The sequence below is a fragment of the Camelus dromedarius genome, chromosome 28 (genome assembly GCF_036321535.1).
Source record: "Camelus dromedarius isolate mCamDro1 chromosome 28, mCamDro1.pat, whole genome shotgun sequence".
NCBI classification, from domain to species: Eukaryota; Metazoa; Chordata; class Mammalia; order Artiodactyla; family Camelidae; genus Camelus; species Camelus dromedarius.
Window position 1 is genome coordinate 4,983,572 of NC_087463.1, and position 20,010 is coordinate 5,003,581.

The 20,010-nt window shown below is 50.7% G+C and overlaps 1 protein-coding gene and 1 long non-coding RNA gene across 6 annotated transcripts in view; one reads left to right on the forward strand and one right to left on the reverse strand.

Annotated features, from left to right (window-relative positions):
• Positions 1-20,010, forward strand: part of SETBP1 (SET binding protein 1) — a 358,959-nt gene that overhangs the window by 162,326 nt on the left and 176,623 nt on the right. The window lies entirely within an intron of this gene.
• On the reverse strand, positions 317-2,392 carry LOC135319507 (uncharacterized). The gene is made up of 3 exons (XR_010378155.1): positions 2,274-2,392; positions 1,795-1,881; positions 317-694 (listed from the first exon to the last, which is right to left on the reverse strand). It is a non-coding gene; the product is annotated as an uncharacterized LOC135319507 (long non-coding RNA).

Here is a 20,010-nt window from a genome sequence, read left to right on the forward strand (position 1 = left end):
CTGTGGTCTCTACTTGCCCAAATCAATAAATTTGAATAAGTCTCAGTGACTGTTACCATATCCCCAGCTTATGCAGACCTTTCCTACATGGGGCTGTGGCTGGGAGCTCATGAAAGGTGTGGTCCTTTCCAGAGAACTCTATAATGACGTGGGTAGTCTTGGTCACTCAAAGAAACTTAACTGAAGTGGCCATGCTGGGTTCTCATGCATGCATCAGATCCAAGGCTCGATGGACATTGGAAAGAGGGGGTGAAGCACAGCCATACAGGTGTCAGAGTTGGGAGCACGGGGGCGGGGGGGCGGGGTAGAACAGAGATAACACCGCAGTGCTTAGGAGGACACAGCTCAGAGTCCTAGTCTACATGATGGCTGCAGGGTCTGACCCATAGTCCACTCCTGCTTCCTCACTTCTAGGCCTCCTGTTTCCCGAAGTAGCCAGCCCCAGCCAGAGGCCACTCAGGCTGTGCCTGTTTGCCTAGTGCCTTAGGTTCTGCCACAGTGCCTCCGTGGTCATTCATCATGCCAGCATCCTCCACTTTGCGTCTTCCCTGATGAGAGCACTGAGCTGAGTCACCTCTCAGTGGGTACCCAGGGCCGTTGGCTGCAAGTCCAAACCTGGCCTGCTGTGTTGCAATGAGGTAGAAGTGGCTTGATGCAGACCCGTCTCCAGTGCTGGGAACACAGCAGAGCCCTCCTGGTGGCAGAACAGAGAGGTGTGCATGCCTTGCTTTCAGCAAATCCCCACGGAGCCCCTCTGGTGTCTGGGCACCGCTGGTGTAGAGCAGCGAGTAAACGAGTCTCTGTACTTTGGGGGCTCACACTGAAGGAGAGGGGGACAGGGGTTGGAAGGGAGACAGACCGCGAATGAAGGAGGAAATACAAAATAAAATGTCAGACGGAGATAAATGTACAAAGAAAGATAGAACAAGTCCAGAGGTTGCAAACCGATGGAGGTGGGGATAAGGTGCTAATGTGGAGACGCTGGCCAGGGAAGGCGGCTCTCATGCACATCATGACCTGCAGGGAAAGCTGAGGAAAGTGCCAGGAGGCAAGCTGGGAAAGAGAGCTCCAGGCAGAGAAAACAGCACGTGGAAAAGCCTCAGTCTTCAATCCCGGTTAAACGTAGTAATCACCCTGGCAACTCTGAAAAAAAGCTCTCGAGTCAGACCTCACCCTGGAGCGCGCGCATGTGTGTGTGTGTCTGTGTGTATAAAACTCACCAGACAATTCTGTAGTGCATCTGACAAGGATTGAAAATTATTGTATAAAAGGAATAACATCAAGGCCACTGGGGCTGGAGTGGAGTGGGCCAGGGGTCAGCGGATGGAGGGGTGCGCGTGGAGGACCTTGGAGGCCACGGGAAGGGTTGCAGGTGTTACTAGAAATGATGGAAAGCCACCAGAGAGCATGGGAGCAGGGGCGCAGTGAGCATAGTCCGTGCTCCGAGGCCGATCAGCACATGTGGGTCTGATCCATGCACGTATCACCAAAGGCGGGGAAGCAGCGTTCAGAGAAGCTGTTTTTGTCATCTCACTGTTCACGTAGTTAATCCACGTTTGGTTCCGTATCTAGAAATGGCGCGTGTACGCACTTTACAGGCTAGAAATTGCAAAACGGGAAAGCCTCGGAACTCACCACATTCGAGTTTTTCCTCCTGGCATTTAAGATGAAGAAGATAAATGCATCTCTAGGTGCAGGAACAGGGATGGCCTCCAACTGTCTCATTTCTTCCTCAAAAGGTAGTTTTAAAAAAATGGAAACACAATGAAACAGATGAGAAGGGTTGCAGATTACCTTTCCGACAATGCGTAATCTCTGCTTGTTTGAGCGTGGTCATTAGGAAGCCTTCTGATTATTCTGGCAGCTCTGGTTTCTAACTCCCTGCGGACAGAAAGAAGCATGAAGAGAATTACATTTCTCCAAGGATGGGGCCAAAGGTCGTTTTGCGCGTTGGACAGCTGGCTCGAGTCGTGCTGGAGTGCCACGCCTTGAGCACTGCTGACAGGACGGCTGATGGCCCTGTTGTCAGTTTCTGTCTGCTTGCTCTCTGTTACAAATTAAGCTGAAATTGTGGACTCTCAAAAATCAGGAAAGAAAATCTCCACCTGCTCTCCCCAGTCTCCTGTGTTTACTGCGAGTCTCTGGTGGCTCAGGGCCGTGAAGGCCATGTGGATACAACATGCTATGTTCCTGCAGGGAGGCCGGTGCCAGAGCCACCCTGATCTGCTGCACTGGTCCCCTGTGCCCCTGCTGGCAACCTGTTAGTGAATTACCTCTGGACATTTCAAGTAGAGGGCTGTCCTTGCAATGCCAGTGCCCCGGATACCCCGTCCACGTCCCCGCTTCCCGGACACCGTTCTATTCTCAGAGACCACAGTTCAGTGGAAATGGCCCCGGACTGAGAGCCGGAGGCTTGGGTTGTAAGTCTGCGCCTGTCACGTACTAGCATCGTGGTGCTGAGCAGATGATTAACCATTCAGAGTTTTAGTTCGCCCATCTGTAAAAAGAGGATTCTATCTGAATACGCGCTAGTGTTTCTTCCAGCAGTGTGGGTCTGGGCGCGTTGGCCTCTCTGGCACGGCCCTGAAGTGTGAGTGTGCAGAGAGGGGAGGTGGGCACAGAGGGGCCTGGGTTCTGCCCACGCCCCGTGGGGTCAGAGACAGAGGAGCCCAGCTCTCAACTCAGCCACTTTCCAACCGTGTGGTCTTGGGCAAATGACTTCATCCCACTGAACCTCAGATTCTTTAACTTCAGAATGGGATGACTGATGCCTGCTCAGAACACTTGTTATGAGAACAAGTGAGATTTGTGTGATGCATCCAGCAGACGTGAGAGCTTATCAAAATAGAGGCTAGTTATTCCTGGCAGTTACCCACCCCACACTGGGCAACTATTATTTATTTTTCATGCCTTTGGAGTATTCTGTTACCTTCCAGCATGACGCAGAACTCAGCAAGACAAAGAGCAGTCCTCTTGGGGTTGGGCTGTATTATAGATGTTTCTAAATTGCCCCCGAGTCTTCCCACTTAGCCCTCAGCTCCCAAGCTTGGTCATTCTTGGTATGAAGGACCCCACGGTGTCCTACACAAGTTGGACTTGGAGTGTTCCTTTATCCCCCCAAACCAGTGGTGGGAACTGCAGCCGGGTAAACTGTTATCACATGTGTGTCTTGTATTAACTCATGATATACCATGGAATTTGCATCCCAGGCATCCATTGGGATCTAAAAGAAGACGTGCAAACTCCCAAAGGACTCTGCTCCATGTGGGGAGACCAGAGTTTCCCCGAACTCAAAGGGGCCACTCCCAGGCAGTGTTACTATAGACCCGGATCATCCATACAAACCGCTTGCCCCTCTCCGCCTTGCTCCCCGCTCTTCTGCCTTCTGTGGTCCCTTGAGAATAGGAGTCAGGAAATTTGGTGGTACTGCAGCAACTCTAGGCAGCCGCTCTGACCATGCCCAAGTGCAATCACAGGACATGTTCATGCAGAGAACTTTCTGGGTCTTTCATTCACCCTTGGGCAGACACTTGTTAGGTCTGCTGTATCTGAGGACTGTGCTTGATCCCGGAGACAGATGCAAAGTCATCCAATGTCTGGGGCTGCCCTTCAGAAGCTCCCAGTCTCCTGTCAAGCACTCAGGACCGGATCAGCCCCAGAGCAGGTGTGGAGGGGTGTACGGAAAGGCATTGCCCAATGGCTGCCGGTAGACGGGGCTTCAGCCTGCCCGTAGGCGGGGCTTCACCCTGCCTGATGGAGCAGGGCTCCACCCTAGTCACCAAGATCAGTGCCATCATCGTCACCATCCCAGAGTCAAAGGAGTTACTTCCCTGGCCCCCCGGGGGCTATCAGCAGGACAGTGTATGCTAAGTACCAAGCAAGTGGTCCAGATAGAACCTGGTAAGACAGTTCAGAGAAGGGAGGGCTGGGAACGCTTCTTGAAAGAACTGAGTCTTCCTTTGGATCTTAAAGATAATCTGGACGGCCAGAGCGACGTGGGATACCAAGCTTTACTCGGGCAGAATTTATAAATAGAGACTGAGCTCCGGGCTGGGGTTTCACTGTTCTGGGGAGACGTGGCTGAAAGTGACCAGAGCTGGCATGTAAGAAGGATGCTATGAGCTATTAAAAGCCCAGCACGTCTTGACCCCCAGCTCCTCGCCCCTGCTTCTTTACACTTGTGTTCTTTTCCTCCCTCGGCACCGGTCGGCCTGCATGGCCTCTTGCCAGCTGTGCATCACCTGGGGCAACTTTTGTCCCGTCCTCACTCCTGGCCTCTTCTCTCTTCCCCTCCTTTTCTCCATCCCTGCTCATACCCACAGGTTCCTACCAGCCATATAATATGCTTCCTTTGTCTGGGCCGCGGTGTCCTCTTCTGTAAATGAGCGTTTGCGAACCCTTCCTGAGCCTACCTAGTGCTGAGTGCACCCTGCTGTCTTCAGTCGCCCCCTGCCTCCACCTGCTCCCCCAAGCCTCTGGGTTGGGAACGCCAGCCTCCAAAGGGGAAACCAAGGGGAAACCTGGGCCAGGGGCCTCCCAGAGGCCGCTGAGCCTCATTCGGGCGAGGCTACATTGGCTGCTTGTGGTTCTGCTCAGGGAGCCCTTGGCACCTCGGATGGCCAGGGGCTGCCTGGCCCAGGCCCCAGGCTCGCGGCCCTCCCGGCCCTCCCAGGTGCAGGCAGCTCTAGCGGGTGGGCAGGAGCCATGGCTTTGATCGCACACACACAGTTACTTCGGCACTGAGGCATCCATGCTAATCACTTCTGATGATGAATGGATTAAAGGGGACAGCAGCTGCGCGGGGCTGCTTTGATTCAGGCCCGCTCAGTAATGAGATGCCGAGAGCCCTGCCCAGCCCGCAGCCCACCTCCTCCAGGGGCACCTCTGGGCAGGGGATGCTGCTCAGAGACCCCGAGGAAACCCAGGCAGCTCGCCCTACCCTACACTCAGTTGGCCTCTGGGTGCCCTCTGCCTCTTCGCAGTGTCCCCACGGCCGCCCTTGGCCATGCTCCCCACCACTGCTGTAGGAAACAGCCTGTCCCCTCCACGTTCCCATGAGGCCAAGTGTGGAGTTGGGGCTTCCAACAGCAACAGCTCCTCTGAGGTGAACCCCAAGTCCAGCTCGGGAGCAGCCAGCTCCACAAAGGGCCCGGTGGGCCTTCCCCTCCCCTCGCCACGGTCATTCGGCGGGTTTGGAATAGCAGAAACGACCATGCCCTGGGTAACGTCCTCTGTCTGTGTGACACGTATGAGGGGCATTCACAGCCCCCATCCCATGTTAATTTCCCATAAAGCCCGCGCGTGAGCCAGGATTTGGGGATCTCTTTCAGAAATAAGGAAGCTGAAATTCAGACAGGAAAAAGACCTTTCCCAGGCGCTTTTGAGTACCCTTTCTGGGTACAAGAAAATCCCCAGCCCCTTGGGTTGGGGACCGGCCCAAGCTCTGTCGTTCTGCCATGGTGTCGCCTACCAGCTCGTCTTTCGCTTTATTGGAGAACGCCCTGAATGTATCTGGTTTCTGGTGATGGCCCCATGAAAGCAGGGACTGCCTGCCTGAGTCTATTTTTGTACCCAGACTGACCCACTCTGGGGTCGGTGGGGAAGAAGCAGCTGCCTTGGCTGAATTGCAAAGCTCCAGGGAGGGAGGGGAGGTAAGAGGGATTTGGCACCGAAGCCAAGAGCACTCGGGGCTGTTAGATGCACTAATAAACTTGACCTTGGGGCATTTAATGTGTGGCCAAAATAGTTTGAAAGAACATTGGGGAATCCCCTGTTTCTAATAAAAGCTTACACAGAAGCGCCAGCGTTTCCAACCACCTCCTGCCCATCCTTGCCCCCAGCCCAGGAAGGCAAGTTGCCTACATTATGCTGAGGTGGCCACTTAGAACCTAACCACAGTAGAACCATGGCCGAAGCCCCTCCACATTGTCCACAGCCCTCCCATGTGAAAAGATTGCAGAGGGTCACAGGCTGGAGGGCAGGCAAGGGAGAGGCAGGGCTGTGAGGTTCACCCCGGTCATCCCATCTGTTGGTGTGGTACGGCACCCCCTCCCCATCATCCCCCTTAAGTGAGGCACACTGAGCCTTGGTCAACGATCTGGGGCCTCATCTGCATTCCCACTTCACAGGTGAGTAAACTGAGCTCCAGGGATGATGAGTGGGTGGTCGTAGTGCCAGGGAATGACAGGATTTGGTTAGAATTCAGGAGTCCTAACCTCAGCCTTCTTTTCACGCGGCAGAGTGCAGGGCCCTTCCGATTTGCAAGTCACTTTTCTGCTTGAGGTCTTTGAGGGTGACGTTCAGTCTCCAGAAGGGCGCTTCCCACAGCTCTCTGTTTAGCAACATGTCTACGCATCCTCTGGGGCACAGCTGAATTGTCGTTTCCTCAGGAGAGGCTTCCTTGACCAGCCCCAGATTCTACATCAGGTCTCTCTGCATTAACTCTTTGTCACACCCACACTTTTTTTTCTCTCATACTTTAAAAAAAGACTCAGCACAACTCTACATTTATTTCTGTTATTCAAGATAACGCTGTCTCCCCACTTAGACTCTTGGGCTTCATGAGGGCAGGGCTGTATCGTATTTGTTCATCGAGGTATCCTCAGAATGTGGGTCCTTGGCACTCACGTGGGCCCAATAAGACACAGCTGGCATTTCGACCTGAGTGGAACCAGCCGAGGAGAGGTGATGGGTCTACAGGCCTGAAGAATCTCACACCCAACAAATTCAGCCAGGGCAGAGGCGAAGCGGGGCCAGGCTCTGCGCCATCTCAGTCCGTCGGCTGCTGTAACAAACTACCGCAGCTCAGGTGGCTTATAAACAATGAAAATTTATTTCTCACAGTCCTGGAGGCTGAGAAATCCAAGATCAAGGTGACGGCTGACTTGTCTGGTGAGGACCTGCTTCCTGGGTCCCAAGGCTGCCTTCTCAGTGCGTCCTCACGTGGAGGAAGGGGCTAGCGAACTCCCTGGGGGTCTCTCTGACAAGGGCACTAGTCACATGAGGGCTACACCCTCATGACCTAATCCCCTCCCAAAGGCCCTGCCTCCAGATTGCCATCAGTTCGGGGATTAGGATTTAACACATGAATTTGGGGGGCAGACAAGCATTCAGCAAGCCAACTCCCCACACTGATCTGGGTTCATCTCGAGTCCCCAGCAATGGAGATTTCTCAGTGTGGCCTACAAGGTGGGCACATCTCACACGACTTTCAAGTCTCCTTGCCCAGGACACCCTCTGCACCCCTCGCATTCTAACCAAGACAGGCCGGGTGACAGCACTGCTCATGGGTTATGGACATGCTGACACCGCCACCCACCCTGATCTCCCCAGCTTTTCAGGGATGGTAACTCCATCCTTTCAGCTTCTTAGGCAGAAACCCTTGGCATTGTCCTTCGCGCCTGTCTCTCCCTCTCACTCCATCAGTAAACACTGTGGGGCCATCTCTACAAAGGGGGAGCCTTTTACAGTGTAACTCAGATCATGCCCGGTGCCTGATCTCCTCCAGTGATGGCCCACGTCCTTAAGAGTGATGCGCTGTGACCCAGACCTTGGGGACTAACACCTGATGGCTGTGTGTGACATGACCTGACTCGGCTCCTGTCTCCGGCCACCATCCCCTTGCTCGCTCGGCCCCAGTGACACCAGTCTCCTTGTTTCACCAACACGTTGAGCACGTGTCCATGTCATTGACTTTGCACATTGTTCTCCCAAATACCACACGGCTCTCTCTCACCCTTTATTTGGGTCTCTGCTCAGATCTTCTCTCATTAGACAGGCCTTCCCTGCCTGGCTTATCTAAAGCAGGACATGCCTTACTCTTCTGCTTTTTTTTTTTTTCTTATCTTTTATTACGATTCACAGGTTATAGCATTGTTATATTTTTATTGTTATTGTTTTACTTGATTATCTCTCATTGAAATCAGGAACTTTGTTTTTTATTTGTTTTTTGTTTTGTTTTGCTTTTACTCTCATACCCCAGCCACTGGAAAAATAAATATTTATTGAATGAATTTATTGCAAGAATACCAGCATCCTTCACATTTAATCCCTTCAAAAGCTTGGCTTACTTCACACCCAGCTTTGCACAGAGAAGGATTCATTTCTGAGTTTACTGGAACGTCCCATTCCATGCAAGTCACCTGGCCTGACTTCCAGCCCAGCTGTCAGTGGCCTTAAGCAGATAGTCTCAGGGGCACGGTGGTGTGCTGGGGCCAGCTCACGGTGGCGAGAGTCAGCAGGGCACTTGTGTTCCCAGCTCTGCAGTCAGCACGTTCAAGTTGGTAGCCTGAAGTGATGGGAGCATTTACACTCTGGAAATTGGCAGATGCCTTACATTGAGGCTTCTTTCCCTGCCAGAGAGGCAGCTATTAAAAATTGGCCAGGACAAAACACACACTAAGTACCAGTTTCTCCTCCCACTGGCACGCGTGCTCAGATCTGAGAGCCGCATTTTGAGGGAGGCACTTGTAAAGCTCGGCGGTGATGACGCATCCAGGGAAGAAGAGATGAAAGCCCTTGGGGGATGCGTGGATACGACACCTGGTCATCAAATGCACCAGGGACGGCCAGCGGCAGGAGGATGAGCGCGCTGTGGCGTGGGGACAGGACCGCAGGATGCGTGGGAGAGGATGAGCCTCAGATCCTCTGGGCTTGGTGTCTGGCTCTGACTTAACTGTGGGCCTGCCATGTGTTGATTACAGTTTCCTAATCTGTAAAATGGGGTTGACTTTACCTATTTAGCAGGAAGATCTTGACAGTGAAAAAAAAAAAAAAGCAGTTAGTTCCTGTTCCTCAGAACTAGGGGGGTGAATTTTCATGAGGCGTATTTCAGCTGAATAAAGGCAGAACTTTTTCAGCACTGAAACAGCGAGCTCTTCCTCAGAAGTGCTCACGCTGTGTATCCACCTGTCAGAGGAGTGGGAGAAGGGGGGCTCCTGCACGGGCGGGAGGCGGGTCTGGATGATCACCCACTAGGATCCCTTCTACACCAAGACCCGTACAGCCGGCAAGCTCCCTGGGCAAGTCCCTGGCCGGTTTCTTTTTGCCTCATTTCCTCCATCTGTCAGACACGCAGGACAGCTTCTGTCCCTTCACAGTTTTCATTTCTGTTGGGCTGATTAAGTGAGATCATTGTTTGAAATATTTTTACGTCTAGAGAGTAGAAGTATTTTGTCAATCTCGTACGTCACTGTTCTTGTTATGATAAAAACATTTTACACCTTAGAACAGGGCAGCGCTCCCGGGGGCGTGGCTGTAAAGAACGCCTGCTGTACTGCACACAGTCGATCCTGGAGGGTCAGTAATTAAAAGCAGCCCTACTGCCAAATTATTTTCAATATTATGTAGAAGTAAGTTTGTGCATCTTTGAATTAGGATGCTTGTTAATATCCCATGAGGTCACGGAAAACATTAGGGTGAATGGAGAGATGGGGCCACTGCTGTTGATCCTCACATGCCTTTCGTTTAGACCTGGCAAAGGGCAGTGGCTGGACGCAGCTGGATCTGCCTTGCCTACCTCCTGCTTGTCCTCCGTCCCAGAGTGAGGCTTGCTCCCTAGGACTCACCAAGGCATCAGTGAGTCCTCTGCCCTCCAAACGGATGGGCCAGGCTCACTTCTATTCTTAGCTACAGTTCCTTAGATCTGGAATTTCTTTTCACCTAGAGGCCAGGGGACTCCCAAGTTTTCTTGCCTGGGGGTCAGAAGTGAAGCACAGCCAATAGCTATCCTGGGAATAGCTGCGCTGTGATTACGGTGTCATTGATTGTCATTGAAATGGGTTGATAGTGGAGACGTTCCTAAAACCAGGTTTACGTAGGAAGGGATGTGGAGAGAAAGGCCACTTACTCTCGAAAGACCAGTGAGAGACGGAGAGCATGGATTCTTCCAGACCTACACTTAGGCCTCCCTGACTCCTCAGTTCTGCCAAGCGCCCTGCCTCTCCTTCCCATCCTACGAGGCCACCATTTTTGCTATGAGATCTCACCCTCACTGCGTGAGTGGCAGGGCCACCTGTAGCCTTTTCCAGATGCATCACCCAAAGATCATGCGATGGTCTTATAGAGTTCCCCATGTCGGAGGTGGGGGTCCTAAGGGCCAGGCAGGGCTGTGACTTGCCCAAAGTTGCCAAATGAATTATCACATGTAGCTGCAGAAGTGAACATTGCCAGTCCCCGTGGTGGGCCCTTGGTGCTATAAATAAACGGCCTGGGCATGTGATTGCTAAAGGGGGTCTCAGACTAAGTTCACAGCAACTTCCAGTCCTGCTGATCCGGTGTCTGTGTGTCACATTTTGCTCAGTCTCGGTGGGTAATGTATAGAGAGGAACCCTTTCACTGAGCCAGCCGGAAATTCTGGGCAAGTCTGTCCAAAACTGGGTGGACTAGGAGTCAGGCACACATGTGGTTTCAGGGAGAACCAATTAAAGGATGTTATTCGGAGAAGATGCCCAGGAAAATAGAATCCACAAATGACGGATTCTGATGAAAACCTCCATTTTCCAGATGCCTCTGTGAGATGATCTTGGTCTTGAGCGTGAAATCATAAAAGACCATTTTTAACAAACTGTAGTCGAGACAGGACTCTGTGAAACAGGTAGATACACAGCCCAGCAAAGAGCTCCTGGTGAACCAGCTGTTTCCAGAAGTCTTGTGTAAAACGTCAGAGGGGTTTTTGACAAAGCACCAGGGCATCTCTGTTTCAGAGAACCACGCCTCCTTCAGAGTCATCATGCTGGGAATCGAGTCCTGCTTTCCAGGGCTGTTCTGCGAGTTTAATGTAGTGAGGGGCATCATTAGCAGCAGTGGTGGACCCCGCAGAGTATCTTCATGGTGAAGCTTCTTTCCGGAAACAGCCAGATGCCTTGTTCCTCAAAGAGCTCCCGTCCTAGGGAATGGCAGGGCCAGCGACGTGCTCAGCACGTGGCTGTGACACTGTACAGCCTTACAGCGCACGAGCAGGACCACTTGTGAAAGAAATTGCACGTCAGTTGTGCAAACAGTTTTCAAACAGCAACTTAAAGAGATTATCACTTCAACCAGCAACAAAGCATGTAAATAAGCAGGTTCCATTTGGTTAATTAAAATAAATAAGGAAATAAACTGATCTTATTTCTTTAAAAATACTTGGTAATCTTTCTAATGAGAAGTCTAAGCAGAACTATTTGGTGAACAAAGATGGTCTTTCAAATTTTAGTTTTGTGAAAGTTGTTTCTTGAAAATGAGAGGAAGAACTCGGGGTTTCAGTCCTTTATCTTTGATGAAGATGGTTGTCTGTCTTCTCTAAAGAGCCTGCCTCCTGCTGTCCAGTTCCTTGAGTCTGTCAAGTGCAAAACTCTCCTTACAACTCATGCTCTTTCTAGTTCTCGTGCTGTGCTGATTTGAAGATGACATAATAGCACATTTCATGCCTGTTGTAACAGAGATGGCTCACTTGGGATTTCCTATTTTTCTGTGTCATTAAAAGTGCCCACTTATATGGTCACAGTGACATGACTCTTCCTTGAGATGCAGCTACCATCCCCATTTCCATCATTGGTTGCCCTTTCTTTTAACACCATCATTGTGTGTGTGTGTGTCTCTAAAAGGCAGAGATCTTTTCCAGGTGGAATGAGGTTACCCAGGACAGCATTTAGATTATTGGCAGCATTTAGATTATTGGCAGTGCCCCATGTATGGAGGAAAGAATGAACATAGACTTTGATTTCAGATGGAATTGGGTGTGTTCTCTTGATCTGTCAATTCCTATCTTGTGACTTTGAATAAGGTATTTAATGCAGCTAAGCTTCTGCTTTCTCGTTTATAAAATGGGTGTAGTCATAAGACTGTCTTAGGAGGTTCTCGGGAGGATTTAATGATATAAGCCGATGCCTGGAAAGCATTTAGTACTTGGTGGGGATTCCCAGCATCTGTGCTGGTGCCTAGAACTTGGCACCCCCTTATTAGCTGGAAAGAAAAAAGGAAAGGAGGAAGGGAGGAAGGAAAAAAGGGAGAGAGGAAGAGGGGTGCGCTTGATCAGAGAGGAGCAGAGCGTGAGTGACGATGCTGGCACGGCCGTGCCCAGTGTGCAGGGCAGACTCGAATGAGTTCTCGGTCATCCAGGGCTCAGGAGCAAAGCTCCTTTGAAAAAAATCCACTTCAGTTCAGAGAAATATGAAGAGAAGATCAAGGCAGTAGGCTGCTACCTTGGATGGCTCCCTGGGAGGCTGTGTGGGGCGGACGGGCAGCCTGGCTCCTCCAGGCATCGTGGGTCGTCGGGGGCGTGGCTGGCAGCGGCGGCGGTGTCCCTGGGCAGGGATGCCTCCCTGGCAGAGTGGGGATGGAGAAAGCTTCGCTCCATTTAGGGATTCCTGAGGGGATCGCGGATGCCTTAGACAGAGGACGGGACTTGTCAGGATTCGGAGCTGTGTTCAGAGTCCAGCTCTGCTACGTTTTGCCCCCATAAGCCCCAGGCAGACTAGTTAACCAGTTTGCGCCTCAGTTTGCTCAGCTGTGAAGAAGTGGTGGAAATGTGCTATCCTGCATTGATAACGCGGAGGTTAAGAGGGAGGACAGAGTTAAAGCATCTCCTGGCTTGGAATAATGGGCAAAAGGAGGTCCTGAAAATTCAATTATTTTTCATATTACAATTGCCAAGAGTTCAGGGGAGGCTTTCAAAAGAGGAGATCCGTCCACTTTACCTGAGGCTCACAAAAGCTGTGGCCACCTACGGCTGTCAGAGTCGGCTGTCACTGGGTCCGGCTTGACTGCACCCTTTTAGACGCTCACCTGTAATCGTGATTAATCGCGCTGGATTTGGCTTGGAGGACCCAGAGTCTCAGCCAAGCTGGCTGCACTGAGCTGAGTGAGGAGCAGGGCTTTGGACTCCTGCGCTCGTATGCTCTCTGAAACAGGCACCTTCTGACTTTTCCGCTCTCTGCTGCCGAGTGAGCCTGGGCGGTGGGGAGGGTGGGGTGGAAATCAATTTCCTTGGATTCACTGAAGAGGGTGCATTCAGAAGCTTTAATAACAGTCTTAGAGCCAAGCCAGCAGCTCATCTCATCAGTTCTGAGCAGAAATTCAGTACATGATGGGAAGGTGGAGATGAGGGAGATTCTCCCCAGTTTCCAGCTTTGCTTGGCGTGTGTTCAGTGAGGGGAGCCTCCATTACTGGCCCTCTCCGGACTGTCAGAGGCCTGAATGCAAGGTGACTTCTTCGCTGTGTGTAAAGGAAAGCGCCTACAGCCCAGATTGTGCTCCTGAGATGCAACACATCTTTCTTTTTCTCTCTTTTTTTTTTTTTAAATGAGGGGGAGGTAACTGAGTTTATTTATTTCTATTTGGAGGCGGTACTGGGGATTGAACCCAGGACCTCCTGCATGCTAAGCATGCACTCTACTGCTTGAGCTACACCCTCCCCCACACAGCACATCTTTCTATAGCTTCTTCCTTTCTTTGTCAGTTAGTTATGCTTTCTTCAGTGTGTAGTTTGCTGAACTTCAGATGAAAAGAGTAGACACCACTGCTTGCAGAAAGTGTAAAGAAAGGAAGAGACAGCACTTTCCTTGGGAAGAACTCGTGGCAGGTGTTAAAGGTTATATTCTTAAAATGAGGTCCAGTTATGCATCCATTCTGCTCCTAGTAAGAGGCGACTCCCTCGGCATCGTTAAAGAGGTGGGCTGGTTGATTCTCTTCCCACAGGTGTTTTGTTAGTGCTCGGAATGGCGTGCTCACCTATGTCGGGACTTCTCTCAAGATACGAGTTTTCAAATTTTCTTTTTTCATTAAATTTTAAATCAAGTAGATCTTAAATGGAAGTCTAATAGAAAATGCCAATAAAAGTTGTCTCATTTTGGCTAAAGTGGGATTGGGGCCTGGAACTCTCCACCTCAGCCCCTCTCACCCACTTTCCAAGACCTTTCTATGGAAGCCAGGGGCTCCTGAGGGCCCCGTTTAAAAACCACTGTTCTGTAAGTTTCCAATGCATGGTTCATTCTGAGATGTCTGAGGCACCATACAGAACCTGATAGAACCTCTAACAATGCACGTTCCAAAAGTAGAGGAGGGGGTCATGGAGTATTATGATGCAGTGAAAAGGAACATGAGTTGGCCAAACGAGGATCCCGGGGGCTCTCTACCACCTCCTAATGCTGTAACCTCAGAAACGACTTTACCCTCTTAAGCTACTTTTTATCAAAATGCATAAATAAGCGGTGATGTGAACATTCACGCCACCAGTGTATACTGGGTCTACCTTTGTAAACTTCCCACTTGAACCACACGAGATGCCCTCCATCCATGATATCCAGTGTCCTTGGTCCACAGAACAAGGCATTTCAAAAGAATTCTACTGGGAAATTTAAATAGGGCAGTGTGAGCTTCTGTAAGTTCACCAGGTTCAAATAAAGTACAAGGCTTCTCATCTCGGTTTGTTCTGGGGTAGGACATTCAGAGGCCTCTTCTTCCATTACGTCCCGGTACTTACAGCTCTGATCTGTAAGAAGGATTAAATGCATTTCCACCTAGAAGTGGAAATAGCTGTGACTTGAACAACCAAATATACACCCCACTATAAGAGCGTGGGTTACATGCGCAAGGTCACAAATGGAATCTTTAAAAAAAAAAAACAAAACTGTAAAAGCTCTTTTGGGTGCATATGTAGGGGAATTTGTTATAGATCTCACCTGTAAATATTGGAGAACCCCATCGTTTAAAAAATAATGAAAGAGAAATATAAGCAATCAAGACCAGGCTTGCTTGGGATTATGTTCAGTTATTGTTAGTCATCCTTGCCACCCTTTGGAACAGGTTCTCCAGCCAAGACTGGAGCTGTCAGTGGTTTCAGGTTTAATCTTTGAAATTCCAGGAGGCTGAAGGGATTTAGCAAAAGGACACTTAGCCCAGCTGGATGGCCACTTCAAGTATGTACCTTGCTTCTTAGGCTGGGGTGGGGCGAAGCCAGCTGCCTGGGCTGTGTGTCACCCACCCTAACGGCCCTGGCAGGTAGAACGTGCCTTCTGCATGGAAAGCTTGTGGACTTCCAGCCTGGCTGTGGGTGTGACTGCTGCCTCGCTGGGGTGGTGAAGCCCTGTTGCAGCCTGAGTGACCATCTGCCAATTTCCTATTTGTACCCCGGTAATGGAGACACAGCACACGGCTCTCTCATTGCCCACCTGTCTGTCCTTTCCATCAGGAATTCTTCCAGAGTGTGGACAACATCTTAGACGTGTTTTGCAGGGGAGAGATCCTGAGAAAAAAGAGAGAGGAGGCTAGATACTGAGTCTGTTCCATCTCTTTTTTTTATCCCCAGGTGAGAGAGACCCACGAGGGTACTGGAAGTGTGGGACAGAGGGTGATATGATAAGACCTAAATAGGTTAATTGATCCCCAAACAGATCCCATGGGGAGTGGAGGCGGACGCGGGGCCAGGACCTGAGTTTCCTCCCTCCGAGTCTACCTTTTGTACGATGGTGTTCCATTAACATCCCTGGGAGGAATGGCCACCTGCTGGTTTCATTTTACCTCCCTTGTTTCAGCTTCCACGTTTCCTCTGCGGTCCTGGAACTCTGCTGCCGGCTCACTTATGGTTGGCGATGCCAGAGCCTGTTGCTTGATGGAAACCTCCCTCAGCTTAATTTCCTTTTCTCTGTCTTAACCCCAGACTTACCTTGCCCCCTCCCCTCCCCTTTCAGGATCTCCCAGAGTTAGGGCATCTGAAACTTCCTCTGGGTTGCATACATATAGTTGGCTCTGTTGTTTCTGCTTTGTCATTGGGTAAGTCACTTCCTGTTTCCAGGCCTCAGTTTCCTTTTGGCGAAGGTAGACAGTAGAGTTAGTTGGTTTCTAACAACCTCCATCATGCATATAATGGGATGTTTGTCTCGGCTGGCTGGGACGCACGCTGCCTTCCACCCAGGCTGTCCCAAAGTGTTGTGTGGGCTGAGGGGTTGGGGTGGGATGCAGTGCCATCCTGAAGCCAAAGTTAGCAGCCGGTGACACTTCACAAAATAAAGAGGGAGAAAAAGATCCACTTCCAAAAAACAGGAAAGGGAGAGCAGACTGAAAAGAGGGCAGCTGAGGTGGAAGGCGTGTTTAATCAAAGGGTGGTGTCTTTAAGGGAAATTTGAAAGAGGGTTATTTATTCTCCCCAAAGCCATCTTTGCTCTGCTCCTCTGTCTATGTCTCTATCTTTGTCTTTATCTATGTCTTTATCTTTATCTGTGTCTCTGTATGTCTATAGATAGATGTCTATAAATATATCTGTCTTTATATCTTCATCTGTGTCTATCTATAGATCTGTCTTTACCTACCTGCCATTGCATCCATCCTTCTATCCATCCAGCTCACATGTCGTCGTCTACTTCCCTGACCCACAAAGGAGGGAATATTTGAGAAGAGCAGGACCTAGAGGACCCCTAGCCGTGTGTCCAGCTGCATGTCTGCAAGGCCAGATGCTAGGGTGACCCATGTCCTCCACCGATTCTGTGTCAGCGACTCCCTTCCCAGGTGTCTGTGTCCTGGGTCAGCCTGAGGGGTGGGTGGGGACATACGAGGGCCCGCCCTACCCAGATGTGCTATGTCCTTCTGATAAGGGGCCAGCAGAGGGGAAGTGGTGTATCCGGGGCTGGAGAGCTCAGGGGAAGAAGTGGAGCAGCCTGCCCCCCTCCTCTGAGGGAAGGTCTGGGAGCTGTAGAATTTAGCAGGTAAAAAGGAAGCTGTTTGAGGGCAGGCCAGGGCCCATGGAGGTCCCAAGGTGATGCTGGCTGCAGCTGTACTGAGAGTGACTTTGGGTGGTGGCGGAGGCAGAGGGAGGACCCTGCTTCCCAACCCGCCTCTCAGGCTCAGAGAGACCAGGGAAAAAAAATTTTTGCTGATGCCAAGAGAGAAACTACAGCTCCTCAAAACTGGAAAGCAGGGTCCTCGTCCTCATATTCTGAACTTGGACTGTTCCGGGCAGCAGCAGGACGTGTCGGGACTGAGAATGGTCTGAGACAGGGCCCCAGGATCACTGCCCAGCTCCACCAGCGAGATTAAAGAATCTTCTCCTTCCTTTGCCTTTTAAATGTAATTCTGTCTGCCCTTCTCCCCAGCACCCGCCCAGCCCTCTTGCTGGGAGCCATGCAGACGTTTAGCTGTCCTGGGAAAAGGCAGGATCCTTTTCATTAACTTCGGCCTGATTGAAGTCCCCAGAGCCACGCTGGATTTCATTTCCCAACCTCTCTGCCTCCCCGTCTCGGACCCCTCCCTGCACAGCTAGGATGCTGTGAGCAGCGAACTGGTTTCCGATGGGACAGGAGGAAGATGGGCTCTGGTGGAGGGGGCAGTGTGGGGAGGGTCTGTTTCCGCGCCTTTTAGGGCAGCAGCTATGTGGAAGGACATTCGCATCTCTTTTCCGCCACGCCTCAGCCTCTCCTGAGTTCCCAGCACATCTTCCCCACCTGCAGGAGAGAGGCCAGCAGTTGGCTGTGCCTGGGTGTTAGGGACAGCCACCAGGGGACGTTTTTGCAGAGGGCCTTGGGGTACGGGAACCCATCCAGGCCTGTTGTTAACTGGCAGTGTCATCCTGAAGAGGTCACTTGTCGACGACTTCTGTGAAACAAGGACTTAGCCAAGAGTTTTCAAATTTGTGTTAGTGGCAGAACGTTTGTTTCCAAATGAAACTGTGTACGTGAAAGAGGGGAGAACAGAGCTGCTCTGGGTGACAGGAGGGAGAGACGGACACAGTGGGGCTCTTCTGTCTACACCGCCTCCCCTAGCTCGAGTTCCCCGTTAGAGGTGGCCCCTAAGCCCCCTGTGGACACGGCGGTTTCCCCATCCACCCAGGGTGCTTTGACTGCCCCCTTCAAGTCCTGACGCCCCGTAAGACTGGAAGTCTTTCCTGGGGTCCCGATCTAGGTCTGCGATTTTGAAGCCTGGGAGGACTTCCTGCCGTGTTCCTAACTCACTGCTGAGCGCACACTTCAGTGCCCGGCGGCCAGTTCTTTCTCCTTTCCTGGGGGCGGAGTGTATAGCCGTCTATGAAGCCATCGGCTTTGGCAAGGGGAGCGTTCAAGCAGTGGGCTGATGTGTTTGGTAGAGCGTGGTTAGAACCTGAGCCAGGTGCTGGGGGTCATGGCTGGATGGTGAGGAGAGGACATTGTTCTCTCAGGACCATTGAGAAAGGAGGTCGCAGAGCTTGCCTTGGCCTGTTTCCCAGGTCAGATAGCACCTCAAATGCACACTAGATTGTGAGGGAGATAGTTCAGAATCTCCAAGGTAAGGAATTCAGAAATTTTCGAAGTTCCTTGATACCCATCCTTAATACCAGCTCCCTGCTTCCCCCAGCCCCCCATGAGGTAAGCTCACCTATATGAACCGTGATGGACCCCCGTAGAACATTCTGTGTTTCATCCATGGGAAGGGGAGGCCCCACTCTCTCTGGTGCTGTGTTCAGCCTCGTTCACTGTCATGCTGCTCTTCCTTTAATTTAACCTAAAATGTAAGCCAACGTTCTCCTGTAAAACCTATAGAGGATAGAGGAGAGCTTGTCCCCATTGTTGGAGCCGATTAATTCATTCAAATACTTCTCTAGGTTGATAATATTGCCCCCTCTCCTTTTAAGTCATTTGATGCACAGGCGTTTGTCGGCTCATTTTATGTCCAGACTCTTCTCAACGTTTTGCAAAACATGGAAGTTCTGTGTGATGTAAACTATGTTCTGGCTGGGTGTCGTCTTGTTAGGTGAAAAAAAGGTTAAAAAAAAAAAAAGAAATGTATACAATGGCACAAAACGAGATATTAAATAATTAAGAACTAAATTGCACCCATCTTTCTCCCTCTTAAGAGACGGGAAAGTGGATATAAGGTTTCCAGGGAGTTTGGGATGGATCCTACCTTTGTTGAAGTAGGGACATGAGGAACAATAACCCAAAATGCTGTTTCTCTATTTCCATTCAAATTAGTGGGTATGGTCATTCATCGATCCCCAAACCGCTGACATGAGGGGACAGTGCATATGCTAAGATGCTCTGAAGACCCTTGCGGTGGATTTTAAGTTGTCTCATCTCAGATCTAGAAGGAACTAGATGTTTTTGGTCTCGCTCCTGCCGACTCCCTGGTGAACTTCATTAAAAGGCGGTAGACGAGTTGACCCCAGCTGGACCACCAGGGCCTGGAGATTTGAGATCTGATTCCTGTGTGCTAACACACGTCGGTGGCCTGTCCTTGCAGGGGCCACTCCCGTGCCCATTCCTCTCTCCAGTCTTTCTGTCCCTCCTCCCTCCTCCCCAGCTCCATCCCAACCTGTGCTGGAGTCAGAGACCTAGGCTGTACTGATAAGTCCTGAAGAGTGGACCAGTGGTTACCAAATAAATAAAAAAATGTCTGAGAGGAAGGGTCAGTTCAGGGTCATTCATGGGGACACCCATTTCATGTCACTCCCTGTGGCTCATGTGACTGGTCGTCTGGCGCACATCTGTTTTCCTGTGTCATGTTTCCTCAACAGATTATCTCCAGTGTGCCTCCAGTTCAGAAGTACACTCTGGAAGACAGACGATGAGCTTTGGGATAATACAGTTTGGGATTTAAATCCCAAATATATGTTCTACTTGTGTGACCTATAAAGGTTATTTAACCTCCCTAAGTCTCAGTTTTCCCATCCATAAAGTAGAGATACTTTCTGTCTCATGAGTCATGGAGATTAAAAAATTAGAATTATATTAAGCAGCAACCACTGTGCCAGGCACGCAGGCAATGCTTGATACGTTATGACTCCTCCCCTTGTCCGTGATGTGCGCCATGGCTGGTGAGCAGATGCCAAGGGAGGTGTGCGGGCATTGGTGAGCCCTCTTCCATGTCTTCATTATTCCCATGGCCCACTGAAGCACCTCCCCGCCCTGCCGCCTTTCCACTGCCAAGGCTCAGTTCAAACACTGTCTTATTTCAGTAACCACACCCTCACCTTTCTTGCCTTACGTTCACAGTCTGACACTTACACTCTGCTCACACTGACACACGCGTGTCTTATCCTTGGACCAAATTGTATGTTCCCTGAAG